General features: G+C 42.3%; 1 non-coding gene across 1 annotated transcript; it reads left to right on the top strand.

The window, feature by feature from the left end:
• Positions 1-21510: 21510 nt before the first annotated feature.
• trnam-cau (transfer RNA methionine (anticodon CAU)) lies at positions 21511-21583 on the top strand. Its single transcript has one exon. It is a non-coding gene; the product is annotated as a tRNA-Met (tRNA).
• The last annotated feature ends 642 nt before the right edge of the window (positions 21584-22225 follow it).

The following is a 22225-nucleotide window of genomic DNA, read 5'->3' as shown; positions in this document are numbered from 1 at the left end:
GCCTCGCCGAACCCCTTGAGCACACTGTTACACACTCCTCCCCTTTCCTCGCCCGACATCTTCTGTCTCTCTCCTTCTTCTGACATTTCGCCTCCCTCCATCGACCCAGAATTCCCGCGGAGTGTGAGGGTATTTCTCCAGCTTGAAGTGTAACCCTGAAAAGCAACTCGCAGAGACCCCGTGTCTATTTATTCCGGCTTTATTTATTTATATATGGAATAGAAAAAGAGCAAAGGTTCCTTTATTCTTCACCCGGGCCTGATCTGATGCTCCGCCGATGCACTGCTTGGGCTTATACCAATCAGTTCTGGTGACATTCACCAAACTGCGGGACAACCTTTATATTTATGGCGCACTCTGTTGTAGCCAAAATAATGCAAAAAAAAAAAAATGCTATTATCATTTTATTTCATGCACCTTCCCAATTCAGAGCCAATATTAGCACGCCTCTGAAAAGTCAGCTTTACTTATGCATAATGTATGCAGCCCAGGCGCTGCTGAAGCTGCTTCCTCGTGGACTATTTTCTTTTGCTGCGCTGCGTGTCAGATGTACAGGAAGCCTGCAGGCGCGTCCCAGGAGTAACGTGTCGCAGTCATCCAACATAAATGGGGTCGCCAGAAAATTCCCTTTTTCCAGTTCCGACTTGGCTTCAAATTAGCAGTGCATTTCAAGCAAATGTATTGTTTGGGAGGGGTGGCGGCGGCAGGGGAGCTGCGGGGAATGCAGGATTGCATGAAAGGTGATGTGCGCAAAATGGAGGTCGCCCCAAACAATTTATTCCATGTGGATGATGTGATTTTGGCTTGAACGCCCACGAATTTGGGTGCGACACATTTCTTGGATGCTATTAATGCAATCTACACTACAAGAGTCTCCAATCTTATCCATGAAGGTCTCAATGCACTGCCATCACCTAAAAGACTGATAATATCAACAACAATACACGTCCAGCCTTATGCACCTCATAACATACTGCCCATTTTGCACATCTCTGCTCTTTTTGCATGTTTGTCTTGTCTTGTGTTGTCCTGTTTGTCCTGTTCATTGTACAGAAATTTTTTACTTGACCTGTACAGTATTTAAGCTTTATTTTTATTTAGTACAGTTTTGTTTCATGTGTATATACAGTACAGGCTGTTTGGACACCTTCTCATTCAATGTGTTTTCTTTATTTTCATGACCATTTACATTGGTAGATTATCACTGAAGGCATCAAAACTATGAATGAACACATGTGGAGTTATGTACTAAATAAAAAGTGGAGACCTGGCCTCCACAGTCACCGGACCTGAACCAAATCCAGATGGTTTGGGGTGAGCTGGACCGGAGAGTGAAGGCAAAGGGGCCAACAAGTGCTAAACACCTCTGGGAACTCCTTCAAGACTGTTGGAGAACCATTTCAGGTGACGACCTCTTTAAGCTCATGGAGAGAATGCCAAGAGTGTGCAAAGCAGCAATCAGAGCAAAGAAACTAGAATATAAAACATGTTTTGGGTTATTTCACCATTTTTTGTTAAGTACATAACTCCACATGTGTTCATTCATAGTTTTGATGCCTTCAGTGAGAATCTACCAACGTAAATGGTCATGAGAATAAAGAAAACACATTGAATGAGAAGGTATGTCCAAACGTTTGGCCTGTTATGTACACATACATTTTTCTTTTATGATTGCCCTATGGGGGGTTTGTGTGAAACATTATTTCAATATACGGTATACTGTACGGACAATAAACCAATCTTGAATATTAAAATAGGTATATGAGCAACATTGGACATCGTGGGTCCTGCTGTACAAATGGATGTTACTTTGATGCACCTAAAGACAGTCCACTTCTATTTGGACTTGGATTTATTCCTCTTGTAAGGCTATATACTGATTTACAACAGGCCTTTTTGTTAATGTCCAACCCTTCAACATATTGCTCTTAACAATCCGTAGCAGAACCTTCTGGTTTATTGGCCAGCGTCTTATTCACTAGGCTACTATCACCCAGTTGGTAATTCATGAATTACTTCCTACCTGATGGAGCTTGAGAGGTGCTGCAAAGAGGAATGGGTGCCTATCTTGTGGCATCATATTCAAAAAGACTTGAGGCTGTAATTGCTGCCAAAAGGTGCAAGTATTGAGCAAAAGCTGAGAATACGTTTGATTTCTGAGATTTTTAAAACATTTTAATAGATTTGCCAAAACCTCAAGTAAACTTTTTTTTTACGTTGTCATTATGGGGTGCAAAATTCTGAGGAAAAAATGTCCAACCCTTCAACACATTGCTAATACACATATCAACACATATTTTTTCTCACTTAATAGTCAGTAGTTCCATCTGGTTCACAGGCCAGTGTCTTATTCACTAGGCTACTACCACCCTGTATGTCATGAACTATTTTCTTTTTTATGCAGTGCCAACACCAAATAACGGTTCTCGGTGTACATTCATGTGTTAAGACTCAACCTTCTTGCCTGTTTTTCATGCATAAATATCCATTAAAATTGTGGTTGTATTTAAATGCGATTAACAGTTCATAATAAAAACGCATTATTAACATGCCTTCTATTGTGGTTCCTAATAAACAATCATCTGAGGTGTATTAGGAGCATATTAATATTCATTACATATTATCTGGGTGAGTAGTAGAGGGCCTACCAGCTGTTCTCTCTCTCACACTCACCCATACATATATACACACACCATCACAGGTCGTTTCAGTTCTGGGGCACTGTAAAGTTCCAGGCACCGCCATTTATAGGGTAATGCAAATGAAAGGTTTAGTCCATGGAGTGGCTACGCTCTGGCGAGACAGGGGCAGGCCGTTGTGTAATTGCAGCTCATGAGACTGATTCCTGACACATGGTCATACCTGAGTGGCTGGATATTTTGGAGAGGAGCCCCTTATCCCTGTCATTGGTATTCCACCAGCGCAGCACAGCAGAGAGGCTGAAGCTCTCGAGCACATTGAAACGTGTCTTTCGGACTCCTAGCCGGCTCCTAGCAGACATGTGTCACCGTGTACAGCAGTCTTTGTCACTCCCACATTCCCGGGCCTGACACAACAGCGTCAACTAGACAAGACGTCCCTGGTTTCTTCCCGGCATGGGAGTGTGTGGGGATGCTTTGCTCACTGGCCATAAAATATTTGTGGACATCGGCAAGGGAATTACTCGAAAAATTTGGTTCAAGATGCTACTGCAAAAGAATTTACTGCCTCTAAGAATTTGCAAAGACATGTCAGCTAAGTTTTTATTTTAGGTGACACAAAGGAAATAACGGTAATGCTCCCAGGGCCAAGTGGAGTGCAATTTATACCAATTTAAATCAAGATTGTAGTATATTTATATAAAATATATATTAATATAACATCTCAGCTGCAAAAACGGCAATAGGTAAGCGACGTCTGATAAAGAGCCAACAAGGTATCTCAAATGCATAACAAAATATACTAAAGTGGTTCTCTGTTATAAACGGTGGTTTGAAAAAGTGTTTGTCCTTCAAAAAGACTTGAGGCTGTAATTGCCGCCAAAAAGTGCATCAACAAAGTATTGAGAAAAAAAGCTGTGAATATTTATGTACATGGGATTTCTTATCCTTTTATTTTTAACAGATTTGCCAAAACCTCAAGTAAACTTTTTTTTCACCTTGTCATTATGGGCTGTTCAGTGCAGAATTCTGAGGAGAAAATGCATTGAATCCATTTTGAAATAAGGTTGTAACATAACCAAATGTGGGAATGTGGGCTGTGAATACTTTCTGGATGCACAAGACTTTTGATCAGTTTTAATGTTATTTTAATGAACAGTTTTCTGTCAAAAATGAGGACAGTTCTAAATGACCCTGAACATCCGATATTTCTTGCAGGTCAAGGTGATAAAATGGACAATTTACAGTTGAATCCAGGTACACCTTACTGAAAAAAATTAACCAAAAAAATTATTTACTGTCAATCATATACCAACTACCAGAGCAAACCTTTCTGACATGGCTGCCACGCCACCGCCAAACCCCCAGGGGACGCCCAGACGCCCCTGACTATTCTCCTGTCTTGCCCTCCGATGTACCTGTCGACCCAGGCTGTTCCGATTCAGCCTGCTGCCTTCCAGTACGCCCATGCCACGTTAACCCAACTCTCCTCACCTCCTGTACCGCCACTATTTTACAAGCGCAAACGTCCGGCCTCACCCATGTCTTCACAAAGGTCCGCACTTGTGCTGCCAGGACTGTTTTAGATCAATAAATATTAAATCATTTAGAATTTTTTTAAATGTCGGATTGAAGAAAGATTTTTTATTACTTTCAATATATTTAAATATACAAACACTTCCTTAGTATTTGGTAGAATCCAAAGCTCCAAAACTTTTTCGGGTGTCCTTCCACCAGCTTTGTACAATCGTTTGCAAGAATTGGTGCAACTGGGTCAGGTTTGTAGGCCTTCGTGCTCGTGTTGCCTTTTCAATGTTGCCCACAAATTTTCCATCAGGGCTTTGTTATGGCCACTCAAAAAATTTGACTTTGTTGTCCTTACGTCACTTTGTAACTAATTTGGTGGTATGCTTGGGGTCATTGTCCATTTGGAAAACCCATTTGCGCCCAAGCCTTAATTTCCTGGCTGATTTCTTTAGATGTTGCTTTGATAAATCCACATAATTTACTTTTTTTCATGTTGCCATCTATTTTGTGAAGTGCACCAAATCCTTCTGCAGCAAAGCAGCTACACAAGATCATACTACCACGCCCACACTTCAAATCTTCACCCTATCTCCTCCAAATATACCAAATATCGTTATGGCAGACCAGTTCAATGTATTTACAACAAGACTCTGGAAATTTGTCCCCCTGAGCTGTTGCAAACTGTAGTCTTGTGTGGTGGTCCTGAAGTAGTGGATTTCTCCTCCCAGAGTAACCTTTCAGCTCATGGTGGTGCGGGACCTGTTTCACTCTGGATGATGACACCGTCCAACCAGTTTCAACCAGCATCTTTTGTTGTCGTCCTGGGGTTGGTTCACACGTTTCGCACAAGAAAGCATTCCTCTCTGAAACCTCCTGAGCATTATGATGGTTGCAGATGTTTTTCATACGTGCATATCATCCTGAATGGATGATGCTCCTCGATGTTGAATAAAATTGAATAAAATATCACGGAAACTAGAGGAAGCAAACAAGAGCATGCAGGCAAGACAGTACAGAGTACAAGGCACACTTGAGGAAAAACACAAAAATGACAGAACGAGAGAGAGAGAGAGAGAGAGAGAGAGCAGGATGTCTGGGAGTACGGAAGCAGCGCGCCCAGAACCACGCGTCTCATTTCACTTTGAAAAATTAACAAAGAGAAAAATGGCTGAAAACTGAGCAGAGGAGGCCAGCGATAGTTATGCTTTCATAGGTTAGCTAACTGTTCATGGTCTTTGATATCAATTTGGCAATATTAGAAAAATAGATTTATAATGTTAAGTATATAGTGATTTTTTTGGCCATACTGCCCAACTGTTTTCAACCGTTTTATTGCCAGGTACATGGATTACAAACATTGTCCCGAAAAGACCGTACAGTGAGCACCGGTATGTAATAATGAAAACCCCGGTGCAGAGGAAGCGCAAGGAGGCCGCTGAATTACCCCGACGTTAATCTCAGCCGAAGCTGAGATTAACGCCGACGTGTAACCTCAGCCGAAGCTGCAACATTCACGGATGTTGACACAGGAAAACAGACAGAACAAAAGGAATGATCTTATTGGCAAGATGGAGGCGAGTAGAGAAGGGTCAGGTGGTCCAAACAATGGATTCCAATAACTGAGCGATCTGGGAGCGGCCATCTTGTCCTCGAGTCCTGAGCGGAATCACGAGACAAACGTAACAATAAGCGGCATCTGCTGTTACAATAGCTCCATAAACAAGGTAAATGAGACTAGTATTCTCATAACCAATCACGACAGATCAGTAGACCATTAATTCATGCTAAACTGTCGATGTGCGTGTTTGAACACACTGATTAACCGTACCATCACTAACCGTGTTATCAGAGTTAACGCTGACATTCAGTTGACTTTTTATAAAGGTTATTGAGACTAGTTGCTGTCTCCTGAATGACGAAGACGATGACTGAACATATCCAGTCGAGCCATTTAAATACGCTCTTTGAAACCTGGAAACCTGTCCACAGTCCATGTCAAAGGCAGCAAAGAGAGAAAGGGAAAGAGAGAGAGAGAGAGAGAGACGTTCCTCATTGTGAACAGGAAAGAAAGGGCTAAATTATTCCAATGCCAAAAGATCAGTGGCTCCTCTCTCTGTGCAGTTGGCCCTTTATGTGACAATCACCGGTGATTTCGCACACCGCAGCCGGGGCCGCGGCGAGAGGTGGTGGCAGCTGGCGCTTCGCGTGAAGGGCACCGCAGACGAGTCAAGTTTTCTTGTAGTTTTCCTCCCGGTTCCCTTCCTTTGCGTTTTTGGACTCATTTCACCCTGAGTGCTTCGGCAGGGAGGAAATCTCTGTTTTTCCGGTTTCAAATTCGACTAAGGCAATTTGCCATATAAATTGGTGGCGGGGAAGGAGAGAAAAAAAAATATAATAATAATAAAAAATGGAGCCAGTGTGCACTTGTTAAAAGGCAGCCAACCTCCTCGCTGTCTCTTTGTGGATTTTTACACGAGAGACTCTGGGAAACGTGGCACTTCTCACTTCCACCCACAGCGCGACTACTTTTATCATAAAGATTTTTTAAGAGTCTGGCAGCGTGGGTAGAGGAATATGTGTTTCACAGCTTCATGCATTATTGATATTATTTTAATGTTGCAAAAAATATATTTAAAAAAAAAGGAAAAATCCTGTCGTCGGGCTTCTGCCACATTCTTGTAATTTATTGAGTCGCAAGGTGCACAATTATAGTTTTTGACATTTCTGCTCTTCGACACTCATGCAAGAAATGAAATCATATCGTCTTTATGGGCAATTATTTTTTTATATAGATGCTTGTTTCAATTATGCTCTGAATGTGGTGCTGGAAATATGGCCCGTCTTTGCCTGTATACAAAAATAAAGAAAAATGATTTAATAATGGAATGCTGAACGTCTGCTTGCAAATTAAATTTTTCAATTCAAGTTTGTGCTTGCTGTTTCTAAAGTTCGCGGTTTGTGAGACAGAAGTTTTGGAAACAGTGGTGACGGGTCCCTGAAATCAAATAGGCTGAGCAGCTCGACGATTTGATTGCTCTGCGAGACATAAAGCTGACGCCCAGCGTGCATTATTATAATCTGCATTAAAAAAAAAAAAAAAATAAAATCTTCTGTACACTTCAAGATGCCAAAAAGAAACGTGTAAAGCTGCTCCCTCGGACTTTAATATAATGATGTTTGATTATGTTACATCCCCGGTTTTGTGGAGATAAACGTGGCTCGATATTAAAAACTCTGTTTTTCTTTTTTTTCCCTGCTGGACACTAATTGCAGATTTTAGTAGGCCTGCTGAATAATTCAGCCATAATGAGAATAAAAGGGCCTGCCATGCATCGTTACGTTGCGACTCCAGCAGCAACATAAAGATGAAATCCTACGGAATTTTCATCATTCATTATGACAGTAGGAGGGAGTGACGAGGCGTGCCGGCAGCTTGGTTTGGTGGAGAAGCTGGAGATTTTCCTTCGGGTGGAGGGAAAGGAGATCGAGATGTGGGAAAAGACCCCTAAACGGGGTGGGCCACAGGGACCAATGATGAGAGTCGGAGACAAAGAGAAAATTACCTCTCCATTTGTCTCCATTTCTGCCCCCCCCCCCTTCTCTTTTTTTTTTTTTCTTTTCCCCTCGTCTCAGTCTTCCTGTCTTCCTCTCTCTTCATCCGTCTCCATTTCTCCCTCCCTCCCTCTCTCTGTCAGTAAATATCCGGCAAGCTCACAGCGTCTCCGTCTCCGGATGCGCGCAGACATGCCACACACGACGAGGGGAGACTCCCAGCATGCTGAGCGGCCTTATTTATTTATTTATCTACTTATTTTCTGTCTCGGCCTTATTTGTGTAATGAGGCGAGGCACCTTGTGCATATTAAAGTGTAGAGTGGAATTAATATACCACCGCCGGGGAGCGCCGGGACGCCAGGAAAGCGTTGTCAGCACTGTTCTTTATGAGCTCCGAAGGCTGTGGAGCTCCGGCGAACTGTGGTGCTGATGGCATCTCGTGCACTTTTTACTTTTTTTTCCCACCTTTTCTTGCTTTCTCCTGTGCCTCCTCAATTCCCAGCAACTGGGTCGTTACCCAATGGCGTCACCGGTCTCGTTATCGCTCTCATGACGTCACACGGTTAAAAATGGCCCGTTTTTTTAAGGCTCCTCCGTCCCTCTCGTCCGCCTGACAAAATTTCCTCCTCCCCTTTTTCCAGATGGTTTCCTCTTCCTGAGTTCCTCTGAGTTCCGCTCTGCTTGCGTGTTTATTCCTACCTTTCTCTCAAGCAGGTGGCTAGAGGGGCATCTGGATTGTTCTTCTTCCCATTCTGTAACCGCGCTACCCTCCTGCAGTAAATCTGGCAACCGACTAACTAACACCTCCCACACGAAGATGAATTTACACAGTGTCTGTGCTGAAATGTGGATAATTAGAAGTTCTGCGGTATTTTATCATTAAATATCACAAAATATCAGTCAGACTAGGGAAAAACAACAATTCTAAATTTCACAATATTTATGATGAAAGGAACAAAAGGAGAAGTTAATTGATTGATAGACCACTCTTAAAGATAAGAGCTTCATTATGTTAAGATATGAATCAACATAAATACAGCATGTGCCCTTATTGCCATAGTGGATTCTGGGTGGCAGGCTCTACAGCCATATATTCTGATCAGGAGCGTGGCTGCAGAGAGGAGACCCAGGAGCTTGGCGTTTCTGTGGGCTGGACTTTAGCGCATAGCTGAGCCGCAGCGTGAGCCGGGGACAGAGCGTGGGTGCTGAGCGGAAGAAAGCCAGCCGTGTTCTTTTCCCATGGTGAGGAGAGAGCAGGACGTTGGGAAGAGCAACAGCAGCACCAGCCTGCGTGTACTGGCAGACGGAAGCAGAGCGGATGTGGTGTCGTGGGCTGAGACGAGATCGCGGTCAGAAGTCGGGAACATCAAAGGGAAACAGGAGACAGGAGGGTTATCCAAAAGCGTAATTGAGGGAAGCGGTTGGCGTGAGACGTTATTAATCAGGAAAAGGCTTACAACAGGCGTGGGGATTGACAAATGAATTCGTACCCCACTAGGGGTCCTGACGCCTGGCAGGCCCGGAGCCGCTGGATAAGAGTTGTGGAACTCTTGCATCCATTGCGCCATTTTATGCTGTTGTTGTCGGACGGGGGTGCTTCTGGGTCGCCGGTTCCGGGTCCATGACAATACCCTTTATGGGTGCAATGGTATAGGAATCACATGGTATGGTCCCTACCTCGGTTTTTGGGCCAAGGTTTCAGTTAGTTTTTGGTACATATTTTGTGCATGAGGAGAACAATGCACTGAATATTTTCTGAATTTTTATGCAGTTTCATACAAACTGCATCAAAATGACAGCTGTTACAGAAGTGAAGTGAAATGCCCCCAAAATCTGCATGAGGGTGTTTTTATTCATGGTTTGCCTCCTTCTCTACACCCTACGGGCAAATGGGACGACGCAGGGCGGACTGAACTGTTCAGTATTCTATTTCAGTTCAGTACTGAAGCACCCCAACTACCCTTATGTCCCATAATACCCATTCTGTATTGTCATTAAAAGAATTGGTCATATTCAATTGGTTGATACAATTGAGCATCAATTACTAGTAAACTGGGTTTGGGAACTATTTTTACATTTAAATGTTACTGTGCATAGTTGAGTTTTTATGAACAGGGTGGTCTGTTAATAATGTGTCATGTTTATGTAGCGTGATTCAAATAATGTGCACGTTTTCGGTAAAATGTTATTGTCAAATTACATTGCATGTGATTGCATGTTCTGATTCAAGATTTGGTCCAGTACAAGTGGGATGAGTGGAATTTATTGAACTTTATTTTTATTGCTTTCTTCTAGTTGCATTTTGCCATTTTCTTTTACTTTCTATTGTTCATTGTTCAAAAATTATGCCATTATCGGCTACCTTTTGTCAATTTTCCCTGTGAAATACAGATTTACATGCAAGACACAACTGTATAATAAGACCCCTTTCGAGGTTGCCGTGGAAACTGTGACAAAGCTGTCAAGTTCCAACTATTTCAAACATCTCATGTGGGGTCTGTACTCTCACTGTCAAAAACACACTTTCAACAGAGATCATCTTTTTAACAGTGCACATTTTATTTCTGGCAAACAAAGCTATTTTCAACAGTACATTCACTCTGCAGGGCCAGAGACCCTCAGGAGACTAGCTGCTGTGTTAAATAAATAAAATGCAACAGCACCATTTCACTAGCAGCCTGTATTGCAATTTGCAGCTCAGTTTATTAAACCAAGTCAACAAAGACTGTTGGCTGTTGGTTTCAAAAGAACAAAAGTACTTAATTTTCTGAACAGTACACTTGAATTGATTATACATAGAACTAAACAAGCTGCATTAAACTATCTGAATCAAATCTGGGCAACATTGAAGGGAACTTTCTTTGCAATATAATCTGAGGCCCCGTCCACACGAAAACGTTTTTCTCTGAAATGGTAAAGTTTCTGTCTGGTCTTGAGTCCACACAAAGACAGCATTTCAGGAGACCCAGAATGGTTATATTCTGAAAAAGGTTCCAGAGTAAATTTTGCTTTCCACATCTCCATGTGGATGGCAGAGCAACTTTTGTGAAAACGCTGACGTATTATGGTCAAGTAAGGCAAAACCTGGTGATTCCCACATGTCATGATGGGCTGGACATGGCGAGGAAGGAGGACTCATATGCACAACGTCACAGGACAGGGGTTTAATACATATTAGACGAGACAAGGGAACATAACCACACAATGACCTGACGGCGAACAGACTTGAACAGTTTTATACAATTATATAATTATGCACAGGTGAACAAGATCAGGGAACATTTCACATGACTAACATGAAAATCCGGTCCAAACTCCGGACCCGGAGTAACCCCTGCCGGACCGGATCATGACATTACCCCCCCTCAAAGGCACAACCTCCGGAGGTGCCACACAAAACGGTCCATGAAAGGGGGGGAGGAAGTCCATAAGGACAATGGCCCGGGTCAAAGCACGGCTCGTCCGTGGGGGACCGGCATCCTGTCCGCTGTCCACAGCGCCCGTCACTCCGTCAGTCTCTGCCACGCCCCGCTGGGAAGTCCGCCGCTCTCCTCGTCTCAGTTAACGGCGGGAGCACCTGAACTGCGCGACCGGTCTCCTCGACCCCACGGTAGCTTTCGTAGGCCATCGAGGTCCAGTCGCACGAATTCATCGGTACTCCCCGCCTCCGGAATCGCCAGGGGGAACATGGATAGGGTGACAGATCTTCTCAACCCCACGGTAGCTTTTGTAGGCCACCGAGAGTCTGTCACGCTTGAAGAAACTTTAAAAACATGGCATGGATCTTGGGCAGGAAACTGGCAATTACAGAAACTGCGTCGCTGGTATCCGAACGAGACGGCGACGTCGGGGGACGTCCATACATGGAACCTTGGGCACCACCAGACATGAAACTGTGGGGTCCTCTCGACCAACCATGGCTCCCTGGATCTCAGTGGGGTGTGGATCGGCTGCGTCCAAATATGGTCAGGTCATTCTGTCACAATGGGCTGGACATGGCGAGGAAGGAGGATGCATACGCACAACGTCACAGGACAGGCGTTTAATACATAGTAGACGAGACAAGGGAACATCACCACGCAATGACCTGACGGCGAACAGACACGAACAGGATAGTTTTATATAATTATATAATTATACACCAGGTGAACACGATCAGGGAACATTACACATGACTAACATGAAACTCTGGTCCGAACTCCGGACCAGGAGTCACCCCTGCTGGACCGGATCATGACACCACAACATTAAACCAGCACTGGAAAAAATTCGCTGCTCAGTCAATGAGTTGACATCAACACCAACTCAACTCAACCCAGCTCAGCTATATAAAGTAAAGATGCTTTCATTCTGAATGTGGCCTGCAGTTGCCATGAGGTTTGTGATTCCTCTAAAAAAACAAAACAGTGAATTGTGTTCAATGTACTGCGCCTGCTGCGGGGCTCAGCGCAAAATGTAGACTTTAACTTTGAATGTGGTGCATACACAAGAACGCTTGTGCCACACAAGCCATAGAAAATAATGAGTTTCAGATCAAAGCAAAGCACCTGCCGAGTTCGGTCTGAAAGCAGCTTTATTTCCATGTTGGCTCTGCCGCATGTCCCTGACGTATCAGCCCAACCTCCAACCTGACCTTTAACTCCAAACGTGTCATGCATTCAACAATGGTGGATAACACGTTCATGGTTGTGGTGCAGCTTCTGCAGAACCTCATAAATCAACTACAAGAAATCCTCTCCAATAAAAAGACAAGGCAGGGGACATGTTCTGGAACACCACAAAAGAGAACTTGACGACAGCTGGGAGTTACAGCGCCGTTACAACGTTCTAGACGTTATGTGCGTCTCCTTTACTTTACTTTACTTTACTTTATTTGGCAGACGCTTTTATCCAAAGCGACTTACAATGGGAAGACACCAGCAATTCTCGTTCGATTTCTATAGAATATCAAGTATACAAACTAAGAGCCCTGATAAGGCTTAGACTTGTCATTGAAGAACATGCTCGGAGAGTGTTGGGTGCTAGACTAAGAAAAATTATAATGTATTTATACATTTTGTATTTGTTTGTTAAATGTGTATGCATGTGTATGTGTTAAATTTATCTGTATATTTTGGAATAAGAGGGTTTTCACCTTCTTCTTAAAAGTGGTGATAGTCTCGGCTAGTCGTGTGGAGGAGGGTAGGTTGTTCCACCAGCCAGGGACAACAACGGAGAACAGACATGATTGGAATCGGAGACCCCGTGAAGAAGGAATTTTTAGTCTCCTTTCGTTTGCCGATCTGAGAGAGCGTGTAGGAGTGTATCTGTCTCCGTGTGGACAACAACATGGGCGTTTTAGAGAAACGTGTGGACAGGGCCTGAAACGCAAAAAAGATTGACACAAAATGAAACATCAGTAAAACTTTTTAAATTATGGAAATCCATACGCTTAAAAGTATTCCAGTCCTCATGCATCAAAACAACAACAACAACATTGCTTCATTGACACTGATCACTATGAAACCTTTCACTCGAGTCACTGCAACCAGCTGAGAATATTTTATTAAGCTGTTCACTCGAGACATTTTGAATATAATCACATTTTTGAATGAGGTTAGATAAAATTTAGGATCTGATAGAAATACATAGCACATTGGAACATAGTTTATGTATATCTGAATAATGATTCATGACAGGCTGGAATGTGCCCACATACATTTGAACTATTGTCTGTAATATCAGACAATAAAAAATATTCTTAAAAATAATAAGACCGACACAGTGGTTAGTCTTCAAGAGTTTGCATCCTTTGCCCTTAGTGTGGTCTTCCACTGGGTTCTGCATTGTCCCCCAAACAGCCAAAACCATGCACTTTAGGTGCATTGGCTGCTCTACCCTGGCCATAGGTGTGTGAGTCAGTGTTGTGCTTCCTGCAGTGGGCTGATGAGCAGTCCACTGCCTGCCCGGCAGCCATAACCCTGGCATGGATGAACAAATTCCTGAAATTGAGTGAGTGACTGGAGTGGTGGTTCAATGTTTTACAAAATAAGACTGATCATGATAGAATTAGCTAAATAAAAGCTTCCTGAATGCCTCTGAATTAGTGTTGTAGTCAAGACCATCTAAATCAAGACAAAGAAATTACCAAGCTCAGAGGATATCAAGACCAAAACACTACTGAGACCAAGACCAAGACCAATAATATTCTCAGCAATCCTCTCCTATAACCATTTTATCAGACCTTGTCAAGGGAAAAGAGGCATGGATTAAAAAGATGTTCATATTGAGTCTCTTATACCAGGGACAGAGGTCTTGAGTAAACTATGAATATGGCTGTGTGATGATCCCTTGCTTTGAATTGAGGGTGGTAGTAGCCTAGTGGGTAAAACACTCGCCTATGAACCAGACGACCCAGGTTCAAATCCCATTTATTACCATTGTGTCCCTGAGCAAGACACTAACCATGAGTGTCTCCAGGGGGTAGCTGTCCCTGTAACTACTGATTGTAAGTCACTCTGGATATGGGTGTCTGATAAATGCTGTAAATGTAAAATTGAAGACACTGGACATTTGGCCCTCGAATGTTCACTGACACTGTTAAATACATTGTCTTTTAGTGAGTTCATAAAAGTAACTGAGTGAGTGACTGGAGTGACTTTCCTCCTGTAAGTCGCTTTGGATAAAAGTGTCGGCAAAATAAAGTAAAGTAAAGTAAAGTAACTGAGAAAAGTTAGTGAGACATTGCTTTTGGGCACTCCAGTGGGCACTTGCAGCTCTGAAATGTGGCCAAACTGGTGGCAAGTGGCATCTTGGCAGCTGCACGCTTGACTTTTCTCAGTTCATGGGCAGTTATTTTGCGCCTTGGTTTTTCCAAACGCTTCTTGCGACCCTGTTGACTATTTTGAATGAAACGCTTGATTGTTTGATGATCCCGCTTCAGAAGCTTTGCAGTTTTAAGAGTGCTGCATCCCTCTGCAAGATATCTCACTATTTTTGACTTTTCTGAGCCTGTCAAGTCCTTCTTTTGACCCATTTTGCCAAAGGAAAGGAAGTTGCCTAATAATTATGCACACCTGATATAGGGTGTTGATGTCATTAGACCACACCCCTTCTCATTACAGAGATGCACATCACCTAATATGCTTAATTGGTAGTAGACTTTCGAGCCTATACAGCTTGGAGTAAGACAACATGCATGAAGAGGATGATGTGGACAAAATACTCATTTGCCTCAAAATACTCATTCTGCACTCCCTGTAAGTTGATTCCAGGGGGGGACTGTCCCTGTAACTACTGATTGTAAGTCGATCTGGATAAGGGCGTCTGGTAAATCCTGTAAATGTAAATGTATTGCTGCTCTTGCACCTAGACATGGGATTGTAATAAGCTGGACTCATTTTCTGTCCATATTGAAAGATAACAGGCTCAGCCGAAGAAAGGACTACATAGACTTAGGTATTTTTATTGACTTCATCCAGGAACAATTACAAGGTTCAGGGAAAATGCATGTTTATAGATAGATGTTCATAAAGTGCAGAGAAAATGGAAAAAAAAGCAAAAAAGAAGTTACAATTATATTGGCTGAGTTGGATTCTGAGGGGTCAGCATGCAGGCATAAACAGAGACTTCACAGAGGACAGTACTGTGAGTATTAATGGATGTATTGGCGGCTTCTCATGAAAAATAATGTCTGAATTCCTACAAAACAGGCAGTGACCAAAGAGATATTGGAGGCTTTTATAGAAGTGTTAAAAATATTAAATAACAGTCCAAAACCCTAAGCCCACAGATCGTGGTACACAAAAAATTGTCCACACAGGATAATTTTTTGCATTTTATGATATTTAAGGGGCTTTGTAGTACTGATCTAACAAAATATTTCCTCCTGAACAAACAACTATACATACACACATACATATGTGCGTACACCACATTCTTTGTCACATTTGGGAGTTTTTCCTCATAGTTTGATGACAAGAAATGCAGAGCTAGTCAAAGATTTGTAATTATCTTACTTATAGTCAAGGTGTCTCAACAAATGGTTATCAGGTGCTGCTCAGCGCTCCCCCCCAATCCCATTGAGGCCGCTATGTCTGAGACAAAGACAAGACCAAGACCAAATAGTATAGAGAGCAAGACCACAAAAAAAGTGATCTCGTGGACTACAAGACTATTCTGAAAGTTGCATTTTAGAAGCAAGTCCTGTGGACAATATTGAACTTTCTGGCCATATTTCTGAAGGTATGTTACAATGGATCAGAGAAAAGAAACTTCACAGAAATCTGTCTGTAAAACATCTGAGGATGGGTTTAACAGCAAGATATTGGTGTGAAACACACCTCAAACCATGGAATACCTTAAAAGTCATAAATGGAAAGTTTTGTTACGGCCCTGACAGTCCCCTGATCTAAACATCATTGACAAGCTCAAAATAGTATATGTATAACACAGAAGAATCTTGTACTTTTAGAAGTGCTGTGCTGCTGTGTTTCACATTGATAATAACTTCACTTTCTACAGTTTTAGGTGGTTGTGAAACTAAAAGGTTTTTCATCTTTCCAACATTAACCATGACATTTTTACAAATAATACAATATACAAATAATAATGCATTTAATAATTTAATTGCAAAAGGGACAATTATTTAATGTGATTTGAGAAAAACTGTTGATATAGAGATGTGGTGCAAGATCTGGGGAGCGGTCTTTCCCAAATGGAGAACAATATTATATTGCTGTTCAGAACAATAACATAACCGTGTCAATTCCTCTAAACAAACCATGTCATTGTTTCTACAATAAATTGTTTAGGTAAATCAATATTGATCAATGTTTGACATAGCAATTTTGTTAATGTAACAGAAAGTCCCTTTCAGCTTAGCAGTGGATTTGTGCACAGTACATCATAAACACAAACATTATTTTTATGGTTAAATAAATGAATCACTACACAAATATACACAGCACGGTTAAATGAAAAGAATAAAAAATCCGGTTCATTCTCATCATGAATCCTACATCCTGAATACCTTGACAACAATGCTCTCTCACTAACAGTAACGGTTATGGGGAGTGCCGGTGGGCGCATTTGCAGACATCCTGGGGAGCGTGGGCGAGGCAAGAGGACTGGGTGCAGCTGGATATGGCTGCTTGAAGAGATGGGAGGAGGCAGGAACAGAGGAGGGGCAGGAGTGTGAACTTGTACAGGGGGCTGCACAGGCTGAAGAGGCGGCGTTGGACAGGTGATTGGTCAGGAACATCAGGGTCTGAGTGTAAGGCAGCCCAGAAGAACTGTCAAGAGAAAAGCAGTCGGCTTGGAGCAGTAGTCAGTCAGAGTAAAGGGCGAGCAGCAACAAGGGGAATAATCACAATGATGAGTGGGGGCGAGCTTCCAAGATGGCTGGATGTTTCTAGTGCCCATGTCTGCTTCCAGGCCGCATGTCCCCTGCGGTCGCTGTGGTGGGCCAGCAGCCGTGACAAGTAATGCTACACACAGCTTGCACAATGTTAGTTTGCCTGGTTCTCAGTGCGTCACTGTGAAAGTTCACAGTAACACTTCCCGTGCATTTAGAGGGAAATGTGATCCATTTTACTTTCATACCAAACAAATTATGATCACTGTGCCCTAAGTAAACCTACAGCTTGACCCTAAATGAAGACCTTTTATCACAACATTCTGACAAAGGGTCATGTTTAATTTAACTTAAAGTTTGAATGTTATAGATCTCTCTGCCTGGAACCAGACAGTTGCCTAAAGTGGCTGAAACTTTTCATCTAGGATGTGCAGCAGAAACTGTAAATATGTAAATAGAGTTCTTAGTAGGATTTCAAGTCAATGTTCTTGATCTGAGCTGAATGCATGATTGAAAATGAACTGAAATGAAAACGATAATTTTACAAATCATGAGTGAGGCACATGATTTGAGGATATTTTATTTGAATCAATTCTAGTGTGAATCGGATACACTCAAGCATATTGTCCACATTTTGTGGTAGGGAATCACATTCATTGTCATGTGGATGAGGTTTTGTGGCCTCAATCTGTCTAGTAATGAGACAGATTGTTCTGCGCATTGTTTTTTGGAACATTTCAAGCATGGCATTTTGGGAATTATACAGACAGTGTTTCGGATGAAATTCTTAAAAATGAAATTGTGTCTTTTACAAAAAAGGTTTTAGGATTTTTTTTTAGAAGTGACCCATGTGTAATTTAACCAGTGCCACATTTTGAAACCATCTGCTGGTACATTAATATCTGCATGTTTGTTAAGTAACCACATTTGAAGCTGCAAATGATTTTAAGTGATAAAAAGGATTGAAGGAATAATATTTGAGTCCCCTTTAACCACACCAGCCAAAATTTTCCTTCAACCAGATCACTATGAAGACAGACTCAGACTCATTCATCAGACAACCACCACCACCACACACTTGTCGAATGCTGTTTTAAAGGCTATGCTTTAAACTTGTAAACAAGTTTATATATTCAACTGCCTTGTGACATTTATTCACATCAAATATTTTTCTAGTATTTTTACACCATGTGCGGGTTTGGATATATAAATCCGTAATTGATCTGTAACAAACATTCTGAACTGATGGAACATAAGCTAGAATCAATAAACAGAAATTTTCCCCATGTAACATTCAGTAACAGAACCACACTGAGGAGGTTTTCTATTACAATCATAAAGCAAACTTTTGGATCGGAACCAATCAGATTTCGCAACAGTGTTTTCTGTAATGAAATTGCACTAAATCCAGACACCATCACGACTCACATTAGCTGAAAGCTGGACTGAATTGAATCAAACCATGAAAGCAGAGGCTTTCAATTATGAAACGTAAAAGCCCTTCAGGCATCGCCCAGTCATATTTTACAGTCCTCCCCTCCTCTCCTCGCACCTTTTGTTCACTGAGCCACTGAGAGCCTGGAATAGTCACAGCTGTCAATCAAATCATACTGATGAATGACATCTGATCCAAGTGCACATTTTACTGAGGAGGAGCTGTGGAAATGGCCCCTTTAGATGCAGGTTTACAGCAGAGCGATGCTTTACTCAATCCAAGATTCTGAGCAGTATCATTTAATGTGATGATTGATTGATGTGCAAATGCATGTTGCTTGTGAATTTTAGATTTTTCTTGTTTGGGTTAAGAAGTATGAAATTAAGGTTTTTGCAGATTTCACATAAACACACACACACACACACACACACACACACAAACAAATGACAGAGAAACAGTGACCTCTTAATGGGCAGCATTTGCATATATTGACCATTGCTATGTGTGTGTGTGTATGTGTGCGTTAACCTCATGCATGGCCATAAATGAACCAGACCTATGAAGGACTGTGCATGTGTGTCTTCACACCCTTTCTGTGAGTAGGTCAGTAAATGTGTTATTTTGTATGTCTAGTTAGTAAGCAAGTGATTATATTTGTATGAGTGTATTGCTACACAATGTGCTTGTGTGCTGATTTAGTCTGAGTGAGCGAATATATTTGTAGATGTGTGTGTGTGTGTGTGTGTCTGTGTGTTTACCGATGCAGCGTGTGAGGCAGTCTGATGCTACAAGCCTAGTGCCACCAGGCAGCCGTGAGGTTAGGCAAAGGACTCGAAGGAGAGCGCAGGGTGAAGGATGACTCAATCAGCCCAGAGCACCTGTTCCCTCCACAACCCCACATTCACCCCCGCCTGAGCGCCGCTGCCTTTCCTCTCGCAGCCCCACCTGCCTACCCTGCCTTCCACTTTAACGGCCACAAGAAATGAAGGTGGCACATTCAGAAGCACACAGACCCAGTAAGAAAAAAAAACACACATAAAAGCATAATTCCCCTTTTTCTGTTGGTGTAGTGAATGTCAAGGTCATTTTGGTTGAGCTTCCAATGATATAGAAATAGTAGAAGAAATAGTACTTAAATGCTTATCATAAAGAATAAAACCTATGAAAAAAAGGTAAAACAACAATATTATTTAGCCCATAGACCAGATACAGTATGTCTCAATGGGCACTGACAGGCCCTATAGTTGACAACCCCCAAACCTAGAAAAAAAGAAGAAACCTTGGGAAGGAGTGAGTCAGAAAGAACCAGGTAGAGTGAGGGTGCAATAGATGTCAGGGTTGGAAACAATTGTCCAGTAGAAGTCAGAGCAGGGTTGGTATTAAAATAGTCCAACATGATTCATTAAAGACATGTCCAGTTCAACAATGGCCCTGGTGGTCTATCCAGAACAACTTAGATGAGATAACCATCATAGTATGTGTGGATTTAACTGTTTTTGAAATGCTTATCCTGGAATTAAATATGGACACTGTGTCTGAGTTCTGAACGCTAGCAAGAAGGCTGTTCCAATGCAGGGGAGCCCTGTAGCAGAAGGCTCGTCCACCTGCTGAGAATTTGTTCATTCTCTGTACCATTAAGAATCTTGCAAGTACACGTGGGGCAGTAGTCTTGTTAGCAAGTCACATTAGTGGCAAGGAGTCATTTCCTGAAAAGGGAATAAAGCTTGTGAGTTAGGAAAAAACAAGGCTCAGCAAGGGGATTCCATCCTCCTCGGGGATGTTTAATAAGATTTATCCAGGGAAATATGGCATACAGAGGAAATTGCAGTCCAGTTTTGTTTTAAGATATAATAGTATGTATGTTAGAGTTCCCACAGATGACAATCAGGACTGACAGGCAGTAAGGGCCAAGCAGTAAATGCTGAAAGATAAAGAGAAGGGTGAGTTACTGATAAATTAGCTCAAATGGCACTAAGTAAACATTTCTGGCAGTACTAACTACTACAGCATTACTAATGGTGAGAGGAGTGTTGGTAAAAGTCTGACTAGATAAGTATGTTTTTAGCCTGGATTTAAATATTGAAAACTATGTCTGATTCCTGAAAAATTATTGGAAAGTACATAGGGTACAACAAGTAGGAATTCTCCCAGAAAATGAAGGGATCATGGTGGGTTATGAGGGACTAGTAGGTTACTAAGATGTACTAGAGCATGACCATGCAAGGCTTTGTAGGTAAGACACAGCATCTTAATCAGTGCAAGACTTAATTGGTGTCCGGAAGGGGTTACTCCGGGTCCCGGATCCGGGCCAGAGGTTCACGTCCTGTGTAATGTTTCCTGTTCACCTGTATCTGATCGTATAAAGCTGCCCTCTGCTTGTCTGTTCACCGTCGGGTCATTGTTAAATGGATGTCTCCCCTGTCCGGTTCATCACATATTAAACCCCCGTTTCATGACATTGTGCGAATGCGTCCTTCTTCCTCGTCATGTCTTGTCATCGTTCCAGATCACTTGCTTCGTCGTGCCAAATTGCCGTGACCATTGGATCCAATGCAGAGAATGCAAGTTACAGTAGAAGAAGAGAGTTACAGTGTTCCAGGCCACATGTATATAAAAGTACGAATGTGACAGTCAAAAAGCAGATCAAAGTCAAAGGTCACAAACTATTTTCACTGATGTACTAAGAACTCCTGTGAATCCACCATATGCAAATTTATTCTGTTAATCTGCATTTTGGCCCGTTAGGACAAATCAACAAAACTTCAGTCTTATCAAAGCATTAGGAAATTGCGGGTCATCCATTCTCTGATGTCATTTGAATGTCACCTGGTTTGACAGAGATGTATGGGTTTCATCTGCAAATTTTTTTTTACTTAATTCATGTTTAATTCAATTAAATGTCCAAGCGGCAGCGTGTACAATGAGATTAACAGGCGATTGCCCATTTTTTTGCTGAATACTCATTGCTCAGTCCCGGAAAAAAAAGTGATTGTAGAGTAAGTAAAAAGTGGTAAAAAGCAGGCCTTGGTAGCGTAGCAGGTAGCGCGTCAGTCTCATAATCTGAAGGTCTTGAGTTCGATCCTCACACAGGGCATTGATTGATTGAGGGAGGTAGTAGCATAGTGGGTAACACACTTGCCTATGAACCGGAAGACCCAGGTTGAAAAACCCCACTTACAACCATTGTGTCCCTGAGCAAGACACTTAACCCTTTCAGTCTCACGTTTGTCATGTGAAATGTTCCCTAATCATTTTCACCTGTGTCTAATCATATAAAGCTGCCCTGTTCATTTCTGTTCACCATCGGGTCTTTGTTGTGTTACCAGATGTCGCCCCTGTTCTGTTCTGCACAAATTAAATCCCGGTTTTGTGACGTCATGCGAATGCGTCCTTCTTCCTCGTCATCTTTTCTCATCATCTCCGTTCACCTGCCTCGTCATGCCACCAGGGCTGTGACAAACCCTAAGTTGTTCCAGGGGGGGACTGTCCCTGTTGTCACGTCCATGCGGGCATGACGCGGCGGGTGATCAGAGAGCAGGACGAGGAGTGACGAGGAATGAAGGACGCTTTCACCTGACATCACGAAACAGGGGCTTTAATGGTGAAGCACAAGACAGGGGAGACATCTGAGACACTGCTGAACATGGAACATAACGTTGAAGACCTGACAGCGAACAGAAACGAACAGGGCAGCTTTATACAATTAACACAGGTGAAAACAATTAGGGAACATTTC

Source organism: Denticeps clupeoides, chromosome 2 (assembly GCF_900700375.1).
Source record: "Denticeps clupeoides chromosome 2, fDenClu1.1, whole genome shotgun sequence".
In the NCBI taxonomy this organism is placed as follows: Eukaryota; Metazoa; Chordata; class Actinopteri; order Clupeiformes; family Denticipitidae; genus Denticeps; species Denticeps clupeoides.
The sequence above is the reverse complement of the archived record's forward strand: the minus strand, read 5'-3'. Positions and strand labels throughout refer to the sequence as shown.